The sequence below is a fragment of the Lactuca sativa genome, chromosome 7 (assembly GCF_002870075.4).
Source record: "Lactuca sativa cultivar Salinas chromosome 7, Lsat_Salinas_v11, whole genome shotgun sequence".
In the NCBI taxonomy this organism is placed as follows: Eukaryota; Viridiplantae; Streptophyta; class Magnoliopsida; order Asterales; family Asteraceae; genus Lactuca; species Lactuca sativa.
The window spans coordinates 2847119-2858965 of NC_056629.2; positions in this window are offsets into that span (position 1 = coordinate 2847119).

An 11847-nucleotide genomic window follows, 5' to 3' on the forward strand; every position below is an offset into this window, starting at 1 on the left:
AACCCATAATTATGGTTCTCTATTGAACTTTCCCCCCCCCCCCCCCCCCCACACACACACACACATATATATATATATATATATATATATATATATATATATATATATATATATATATATATATATATATATATATATAGGAGATGGTTCCCTTGAGATTAATAAAAATTAGAGATTGTGAGATTAAATATCAGACAATGGAACTTAACGTCAACTAACATCAACTGTTAAATGATTAAGGGTATAACAGTAAACTTCAAATTAATGTTCAAAAAGCGAACACCTTCCTTCTCTAAAAATCATTATATCGCTAAATCATCGATTTTCAGTATCAGTCACGTAATCATAGCATCAAATCTTCAACAATTATTCAATATAATAAAAAAATATCCTATTTTTACTGAATCTGTTATCAAATTAATCACAATCTTCAAATAAAAAAAATGATCAAAACAGAGCATCAATTCATATCCTCATAAATACGAGATACAATCCTCAAATCAAAGAAACAAGCACATCGCAATCATAAACAAAGCATTTAAAAATTGAATCAAAATCAATTTTCATAAATGATGTCGAATTCAAAAGAAATTGACAAGTCGATCGCAATTGATATTATTATAGCTGAAATCAATTCATCTCGTAACGATGAACAAATCGATTCAATTTCTTTCACTTCTAAAGAACTTCAAAATACGATTCGTATTGAATGTACAACTAATTCGTTTTAATACTACATATTACATTACAGTTTCTACACTTCATTCTGATTCTTTTATTATACAATACAAAATTATCAAAAATCATATATGATTATACAATACAATATGTGATTTAATCATATAAGGATGAATAATCATATATGGCTGTTCATATCTATGATTAATCATATGTATTTATAGTTTGTAATTATGATTTATCATATATGTTTTCAAATTGAAATCTATATTAATATTATATTTGGATGAATAATCATATATGATCATACATCATAAAATATGATTAATCATATATTACAAACTACAAATACATATGATTAATCATACATAATTAAACAATATCAGGTATGATTATTTATAAATTATTTAATATTATATTTGGATGAATAATCATATATGATTATACATCATAAAATATGATTAATCATATATTACAAACTACAAATACATATGATTAATCATACATAATTAAACAATATCAGGTATGATTATTTATAAATTAAGACATATAATCATTTATGATTACACAGTATATTATATGATCAATCATATAATACAATGTACAGATACATATGATTTAACATCTAATAATATATTAATATCTAAAATCATATATGATTTTTTATACTAAAATATAAATACATATCGTTAATCACATATGATTATTACAACATAAAATTATATAATACCATATTTGTCATTCCCTTCTTTTATTAGGTGAAAGTTCCAATTCAACAAATGAATCATATTGCAGTAACATAATTGAAGAATCTTAATATAAACCAGATGTCCCTACAGAATTTGTACCAGTTGTAAACAGTGTTTTAAAATCACTAAAGTTGGCAGTAAAAATGTATACGGATTATGCAGAAATGGCAGGTTTTCATATAAGAATCGATAGCCAATCAAAATAAAATAGCCAAATAATAAAAGAAAAGTATGTTATATGCAATAGGGGTGGCAAGGATAAACCAAAACCTTGTGATACGTTGGCTACAAGTTCTGTCAAGAGGAAACCAAATTCAAACAAGATAATTACTGGGTGTACAACAAAGATTATATTTGAAAATGTTTATGGAACAACAGATTACAAAGTTAACATAATTCACACAAACAAACTTACATAATAAAATCCACCAAAATACATATTGACTTGTTTTCCATCACCATGTTTTCCATCATCATAAAAACAAACATTCTTCATAATATCCATAACATACACAACATAAACAAACTTGTTCTTATAACATCATCAATAAGAAAATATTCAATCAAAAAAAATTTGGCAGCCTTCTATCTATATTCCATTAAGCATCATATGAATGCTTACCACAGATTTTTTGATCAACTTTTTGATACTCATATGCAGCTTTCAACACATCATCACGCTTTGTATTAATCTCAAGTTAAAATTGTTGCTGCATATTTCATTCTCAACTTTTCCAGAATTTTTTCTTGAAAACCACCTTCTTTTGGAAGACCACATTTCCATTTAGAACCTTTTTCTCCAAAATAACTCTCCATATGTCTCATAGAAAAAACTCCACAATCCACTTTGTTATAAACTGTCTTCCATGGCATTGTCAATCTTACTGGAGTAAGATTTTTATCAGTCATTTCATTTGCTTTAACATGATCGATCTCTTTTAGATACTTCAAAAAATACTTTTTCTGAAAATCATATATGATTTCAAGTCAGAAAAATATAAGTATAATAATTATAAAACATATCATATATGATTTCAAATCTAAAGAATAAATATCATGTGAAACTTACAAGAGGTTTAAAAACTACACCATACTTATCATCGAAATCAGCATCATCTGCACCATTATCGATAACCTCAAAAGCACGTTTCTTCAGATTCATAACAATAAGATATACTCCCTCCGTCCTAAAATAATAGTCCATCTTTCCTTTTTGGTTTGTCCCAAAATAATAGTCTATTTCTAAAAATAAATAACATTTTTACCAAAATACCCTCTCATTATTACTTAACAAACTAAGCATTTAATGGAACATTAAATGCAAAGTAAGGACAAAACTGTCATTTTGTTAAATAAAGTTGGTGGTAATTAATGTTTTTCGTAATCTGTGTGTTTTTTGTCTGTGGACAATAATATTGGGACGTAGGGAGTATGTGCTTATGCCTCAAAACCGGGAAAAATACCTAACATCAACATGTATAATATTAGAAATAAAATATTTATAAATATATATATATATATATATATATATATATATACACACACCATATCAACATCCTTCAAAACCTTCAAGTCTATATCACCAGAAACACTACGAGAGAAGTTGTCCTTGAAAACTTTATATTTTGCAGTTTCATTCAAATGAGTATATTCAAATGACAAAGTCTGTAATATAAGAAAATCATAAATGATTATATAATAACATGTAAATATTTAATAAAAAAATTATTAATGATTATCAAAATATGAAAAGGAAAGAATAAAATAAAAACTTACAGTCTCAGAATTCATGAACAGTCTGAGTGGAGAATTAACAACATCTCTGAATTTCTCTTGATGATTTAGTATACGAGATCATGAATCAAGAACACTAACATGCAAATGAGTATTTTATAAAGACTTTCATAATTAGCTCTAAAACCAATAATATATGTTTCTATAAGCAATACAATGTCCATGTATATATTTATTTAAATGTTATTTAAAATAAAAAATTATAATTATTAAAATAAAAAATTATATTAAAAAAATTACCCTGGATTTCCTTGAAGATTGAAAAGCCATTCACAAACAACATTTTCTACTTGTGACAAACTAGGTTTAAAATCAAGTAACCTTTCCTTAAATGGTGACTTATAAACATAAGAAAACTTCATTTGTCTCTTTCCTTTGACATCCACTACTGATGTTGCTTCTTCATTTATATCTTTAGGTTTGCCAGAAACAGGTTTTGATAAATGAATAAAACTATAGAATTACCTCCACATCACTAACTTTATTAACATCAAAATCTTTTTCATCCTCATCACATAAATACTCTTCACCATCAGATTCAACCTCATCACCACCAGATTCCTCCTCATTACAGTCAGATTCTTGAAATTCTTCTTTAACATATGCTTCATTAACATGTCCACATCCAAATCCTCCACTCTCTTGTAAAATATCCTCAATAGATCTTATCTTCTCTGACATCCAATATAAAAATAGTTGGACGTTTACGTGTGACTTGCAAATGATCAAACTTGAAAGTATCCACATACAACAACTACAAAAAACATATATAAAATCATAACATATATAACATCATATATGATTTTGATGTGTAATGTATAATTAAAAAAAAAATTATACTACATAATCATATATGATTATATGTAATAAAATCATATATGATTTATTATAAAAACAAACATATTTTTACAACTAAAAAGAATAATAAATATCAAAAAATAACTCACATACCATAAGGTATGTTGCTGGTCCATAAAAGAAAGAAGATTCTTTCTCTGGGTTGTAAACCTTCTTCGTCCTTACCAAATAATCCACAATGTAATCGCACCAATCAATGCTACTTAAATAAGTATCTCTTCTGATTAAATACAATGGATTCAGATTACATTTACCCATGCTTGTAGACTCACATAAAGTATTAATAAAAAGAACCAAAAAATTGATTCTGAAGTTGTCATCCGCAACACTAGTTTGAACAATTTCATTCTTTAGCTGTTTCAGTCTCAATTTATCAATATTTTCATACTGTTTCTTCCACTCAAACATACATCTCTCTTCATTATTCTCCGAAATGTAATCCATGTTTGAAAGTAGTGAGCCACCAGATGGTAATCCTAACATCTCTTGAACATACTTACTATCAACATTAACTTCATAATTATCAAACTCCACCTTCAAAGATTCAAAATTAAAATGATCAAGAACATAATAAACAATCTTCAACGGTACGTCAATCATCTTCATCCCTAACAAACTCCCAAATCCCATAGCCCTAACACAATCCTTCTGTTCTCTACTTAAACCTTGAATAACACCCAACAATGACCCGGTGAACATCTATTCTTCAATGAAGGAAATTCTATTATAACAGCAACTTTTTTATCTTTCTTCAAAACTTTAGATTCTCTCTTTGGTTTCTTTGAAGATCCAGGATGACTCTGAAAATCTGAATCATCTTCATCAAATAGTTCACGTTTCTTACTTACAGTTTTGACCTTAACCCTCAGCTTCACTTTTGGTTGTTCAATAACTGTTTTTTTGGATGTCTTTGAACTTGTTTGCGACACCTCATTCGCCTTTTCTCTTTTGGAAGATGACCATGTCTTCCTTGAGCTATCTACATTCCCTTTTTTAACTACAATTTTCATTACAAACATAGTGTTAGTAAATAATAAAACATACATTTATCATTACTATTCACTAATGATTATAAACAGACGTATAAAATTGTTTATGATTAGAACAGTAAATAAAAATACAACTAAATGTTATATACAATCCACTTAAAAGAACCATAAAATCAATTATAATTAGAAAAATAACTTTATATTCATGTTTGATACATAAAAATACATTTATCATTACTATTTACCAATGATTATAAACAAACGTATAAAATCATCTATGATTAGAAGTAGAAATAAACATATAACTAAATGTTATGTTCAATACACTGAAAAAATCAAAAAATCAGTTATGATTACAACAATAACTTCAAACATTAAGTTATATGTTTATTTCTACTTCTAATCATAGATGATTTTTTTTTTGAACTGTACCTTCGGAAATAACAACACTTCTACCACATTCAATATTTTTTTAATTTTTGAATTTTTTTCGAACATAGATTCTTTTGAAATCCTTATCTGTGAAAATATAAACAAAAACTTACATCAAAAACCACAAAAAACAAACATAATAAAAAAACATATCAACTCTAAACGAGGCAATCGTCAAAATCAAGTTAAAATGACGAAAAACCTACTGAATCAAAACAAAAAAAAACACCATTATCAACATAAAACGACAGTTAGCTAATTAATAAAAACATGCATTATCAATAAAATGAAAAATAACTCGTATTCTAACATTTCATTTCGATTAACGAAGACGCGACTTCGTTTATATTTTCTCCTGAAGACATTTACTGATTTGTCAATAACATGTAAAAAATGAAAACTAGGGCAAAATACGATAAAGAAAGAAAAAGAGGGTTTCCTGAGAGTTCGAAGTGAGACTTTGATCGAGAAAGAAAAGAAAACAATAGGCGGTTACAGTATCGTAGCCTGCAAAATTCGTATCAGTATTTGTAAAATTACGACAATAGCCCCACAATCGTAAATTAACGGCGTTAGTTTAATAAGTTACCAATATAATTAATGTAGCACCTGGTTCTTGGTACGTGTTCTTTTTATTAAATTTTTAAATATTTTGTATTTGGTCTTGGACTCGGCGAGTTGAAGGACCAACTCGCCGAGTAGAAGCGGGATGAGGCGCGGAGTTTAAGTTGTGGACTCAGCGAGTCGAGTCCCGGATTTGGCGAGTAGACCCTGTTTGGGCAAAAACCCTAATCCAAGGGTTTGCACCCTATTTAAACACCTTAACTCGGCCTCCTTAGCCCCATTTGCTCCCAGAAGACCCCCATAGCAAACCCTAGCCGTTTTTAAAGCAATCTAAGTCATTTGGAGTGATTTTGGTGCTTTTGTGATCCAAGGAAGGAAGGAAAAGCTTGAAGGATCAAGAGGAGGCTTGAAGGATTCAGTTTTGAGCATCATTTGCAGACTTCAGAAGGTATAAAGTCTATAACTTGCTTGCTCTTTTGATAGATCCCATTTTGGGGAGTTTTAGGGATTTTCTAAGGCATTTTGGTCACCAACCATGATTGCAAGCATGGTTTGAGGGTGATGTTTCAGATCTAGGTCCTTTGAGGGGTTACAAGACAGAAAGGGGTGGCTTTTGCACTCAAGGAAGGACCCATGCATTGTGAGAGCTTGTTTTAAGACCTTTTAAGCTTAAAGTCCCATGCAAGCACGTAAAGGTTGTAACTTTACGTGCTAGATCGAGTGTAGAAGAATAGATCTACATTTTGATCAAGTGTTGTACACCAGAAAGCGAAGATTCAGTGAGTGGTTGTGACCAACTCGACGAGTCCGTTCTTGGACTCGGCGAGTCCTAGGTTCTATCCCATATTAGTTGAGGGTCATAAGGACCCAGTTGAGTGTGGAAAGGTTTTAAGGGGGTCCCAAGGGGTGACCCAACGTTCTGGACTAAGCCATTGTTTTGGAAATTCATGGGACTCGGTGAGTGCATGAGTAGACTCGGCGAGTCCAAGGCAATCTTCTTAAGGATGAAGATGAACTCGATGAGTTGTTTATACAACTCGACGAGTTAAGGACAGGACCTGTGTATCAGTTGATGATGAACTCGACGAGTTGTTCATACAACTCGGCGAGTCGGATGAGGATTCAGTCGATGTTCATTTAGAAGGAAAACTCATCGAGTCATCGCCTAACTCGACGAGTAAAGACGGGTATGAGGTCTAATGGAAGGATAGGGACTCGGCGAGTTGGCGAGCCAACTCAACGAGTCAGGTCAACTAGAAGTTGACTTTGACTTTGACTTGGTTAGGGGTAAAATGGTCATGTTACCCTGAGGGTAGATGTCAGTTTCTGACTAAGTGTTTTGTGGGAATTTTAGCCGGAGAATTTCCAGAGCAGTGGCAGCAGCAGCAGTCAGAGGATTCCCGCACAGTTCAGCAGCTACTACGAGGTGAGTTACCTTCCAGTAGCGGTGGGTCTACGACCACAATGTCGGCCCACCAGTAGGGATCGTATGCTAGATGTTTGTCTTTGTGATATTCATCTGTGTTGTTACTACTTGATATGTTATATGCTAGCGTGATATGGTATGTGATGGTGATAGAGTTCGGTTGTTAGGACCGAAGGGTAGGTTAGGCTCCCCAGATATGCCTAACAGTATGTTATGACATGTTTTGTTGCTAGTATGATATGTTACATGAGGTAGAGGTAGTAGGAGGGGGAAGAGTCCCCGAAATTCGATTGTTAGGACCGAAGGGTAGGTCGGACACCCCAGATATGTCTGGCAATAAATTATGCTATGATATATGTGATAGTAGTAGTAGGGTGAAATAGTCCCCGAGGTTCGGTTGTTAGGACCAAAGGGTAGTCAGCACCTCGGAATGGCTCGACATGGGTAGGTCAGCGCCCCAGAATGGCTTGACACGGGTAGGACGGCACCCCAGAATGGTTGTATGGGTAGGTCGGCACCCCAGAATGGCCGTACGGGTAGGTCGACACCCTAGAATGGTCGTACTGGGTAGGTCGGGCACCCCAGAAATGTTTAGCAGTATGTATGTTATGTGATTGTATGGTATGTGGTACGATGGGGGAACTCACTAAGCTTCGTGCTTACAGTTTTAAGTTTTGGTTTCAGGTACCTCTTCAGCGAAGGGGAAGGAGCTGGCGCAGTAGTGGCACATCATACACACACACATTGGTTTTCCGCATTATGAGATGTTCTGGGATTGTACTCTGACATTATTATTATTTCCATGTGTTGGGTTTTCAGACACGAAATATGTTTTGTGAAATGATATGATGGGATGATGTTTTACTACAAATGTTTTACAAACCACTTAATTTAAATGAAATTTTTTTGACGTGAAAATTGGGTCGTTACAATTACAAATATGTCACCGCATAGTTTCAGAAACAAACATAAGCACATCAAACGGTTATACACATAACTCACAATCTTTAATTTTTTTTATCTCAAAGGAACCAACATCTATCTATCTATCTATCTATATATATATATATATATATATATATATATATATATATATATTAATGGACAAATGTCATATTAGCCCATCAAACTTTTTCGTGTTTGTTTTAAAAGGTCACTAACCTATTTTTTTGCCCATTAAGAAAATGAAGTTGAATGTGACCGGTTGAAATGGTCCTTTAACCCCTTATAAGAGGTTTCAATGCTAAGTCGTACTAAAAGTTGTGAGGTGGATGCCTAGTCACTATTGTTTGGTTTTTCTTAATTATTTTTAGTTGTTATAATTTATATGTTATTGTTATGATAATAATATAAATAAAAAAAATTATAAAAAAAGGAAAACTTAAACCTAATCATAAGCAACCCATCTCCATCCACAATCAACATCGATTTCTACTTCATATCCCTCAAGCAAAAGAAATCATCCTTACATCTTGTAGCATCTCATTTCATCCCTACATACTACACCACATCACCATCTCAGGTGTTGAAATTCGAAGATCTCAACTCCATCTGCCCTCCAATTCCAGTCCACCTTTCAACTTACTAGACCTCTATTATGTTCTTGTCACCATTAGTATCTAGAAGAATCCTATTCATACACATTTTCAAAAAAGAAAGCAGTAAGTACTTGTAAAAATCATCAATCATATAACAATTACATCAATAAAAACACTTCATAAGTCAAGTAACTAGGCATAAAACCAAAACTTCTCACCGATCTACATTCAAACAAAATCCATATACAGATAAACAAAGTACGAACCAAAATATAGATATGAACCAAAATGTGGATGCCGTGAAACAAAATGGAGTTTGATTTGGGCGTAATTTGGGGGTGTTGGTGGTGAGTAATGAGAAGAATGGTGATAGGCTAGGACTTGGGGTTAATCGCCGAATGCTCCAGGTGTTGTTCAACATCAGATTCGATTACTTCTCCATTTTTTCGATTTTGATAGTTTGGGGTTTTCATCTTCATCAGATGGTGGCTCCGGAGCAGAGTCTGAGCAATGCTAATTCCGGCCTGTCCAGTAGCTCTGACAACAAACACCGTATTCGGACCCTTACGTCTTCTAAACAAAGAACCCGGAGATGATGGATTACTCACAACTAGAATCAACGATTTCATATTAGAAACCTTCCTGAAGTCGAAATTGAACCGAAATCGATTCTCGGTTTCACCTTCTCTGGCAGAAGATACATCGGATTTCTTCGCACACACGATTAATCTCCTAGGCTTTTTAGTGAGCGAGACTGGTGTGAGGTGTAGTGGCAAGGAGAAATGAGTTAGAGGTGAGAGTTGGACATGTATATTACCTTTGAATCCGGTTGCAGGTAACAAAAGGGTATTTTAAATCATGGAAATGAGAGTTTATTAGTTTAATGTGCCAAAAAAATAGTTTAGTGACCTTTTAAAACAAACACCAAAAGTTTGATGAACTAATATGACATTTGCCCTATAATAATAATAATAATAATAATAATAATAATAATAATAATAATAATATAATAGAATATAATATAATATAATATATATATATATATATATATATATATATATAGAGAGAGAGAGAGAGAGAGAAAAAAAATTTAAGAAAAGGTCTTAAAATTTGAATTTATATTCAATTAATCTCAAATATCTTTTATTTTTAACAATAAAACCAAAAAAACGTACAACCATTTACATATTTAGGTTTTTATCCAATAAACTTGTTACCAATTGAATACGATGATTTTCATAAACTTGATCAAAATTTAAGGTTTTTTCTTTTAAATATCTTTTCATTATTTTAATATTATCTTATTATCTTGGTATATTATAGATTATATTATCTTGAGATATTATCTTTTTCTAGCATTGAATATTCATTATGAAAATATGTTTTCTTTCATTAATTGTTTTTTATAATTTTCTGACCAAAAAACTCAAGATTGTTTTTTATTTAATTGATAAATGATATATGTTGTAAAAAGACAAATGATGTAGAAAAGAGGTTGAAAAGGCTTTCATTAGATATTGAGTTTGTTAGAAACTAAGCCCAAAACATGCATTCGCCCAATTAGTAAACCATCAAAAAAGTTAAACCTGTCAAAACTTAACACGACACGAAAAGTCAACACTAATTTGACATATAGTTAACAGGTTTGGGTAAGGGATTTTGATAACATGTTAACAAGACATGAAATGAAATTTAAGTTGGTTGCGTTATAGTCAAGACTTTCTATTCGAAGATGACACGAATATAACCTATTTAATTATATATCATATTTTATAAATTTTATATCTTTGTAAATATATTATATATTATAAACTTGTAGTGATAAAAACTCAAAAATTAAAATTAAAATTAAAATTTAGGATTGAATGAGCTGAATGATTAGGGAAAACCAATATTTTTAAAGTGTTTCAAACTTTCAAAACGACTTAAGTTTACTCGTCGTCATTTATACCATTTGTTCTCCAACTATAATTCTTTTCATTTTGTCTTATAAACTTAGGAAAATATGTAGAAACATCTTATTATTTTGGAATTTTTTTGATAATATCATTTTTTAATAGAAAATTCCTGATTATTTAATACTCTTCTTCATAATTTCCTCTAAACTTACTATGAATTTTATATTCCACCTCTCAACTCTAGTGTTTCACTTTTTTTCTGGTCTCATACTTTCCAACCTATAGAATGTTTATACCTGACATGACACACCATATTTAAATGTTTAAACTTTAACCTGAAACCTGATACGAAATCGTTATGAAAAAAAAAAAAAACAAATTGACAAGACACGACACCATAATTAAATTGACTTGTTATGGTGAAAAAAAAACAAATTGACAAGACACGACACCATAATTAAATTGACTTGTTATGGTCAAGTCCTCTCAACCTATTTAGTATCTTGAAATGACACGACACGTATGACACCCAACCTGATACCCGATGAATATCTATGTTCCACATAGATCTAGTTAAACTATCTGTTATAGTCTAAGCAGTTATCGCGGTTGAAATTTCAATATCGGTCACATGCCGCTATTTGAAATCGCGGTTATCGTGGTGCTATAGCAGTGGTATAGCGGTTTCTTAATTTTATGTTTATTTTATATTATATATTTATACAAACATTAGATATTAGATTATGAATACTATATATAATTAATATCATAAAAATCATATAAAAACATAACAAAATCTATATATAATATTCTAATATACTAATATGGAAACTAGAAAGTGTCAAAATGTCATCGCAGCTCAAGTCATTCGTGGTTTCTAGGTACTGAAACGGATGAGAAAGGGAAGTTGTCATTTGTTGC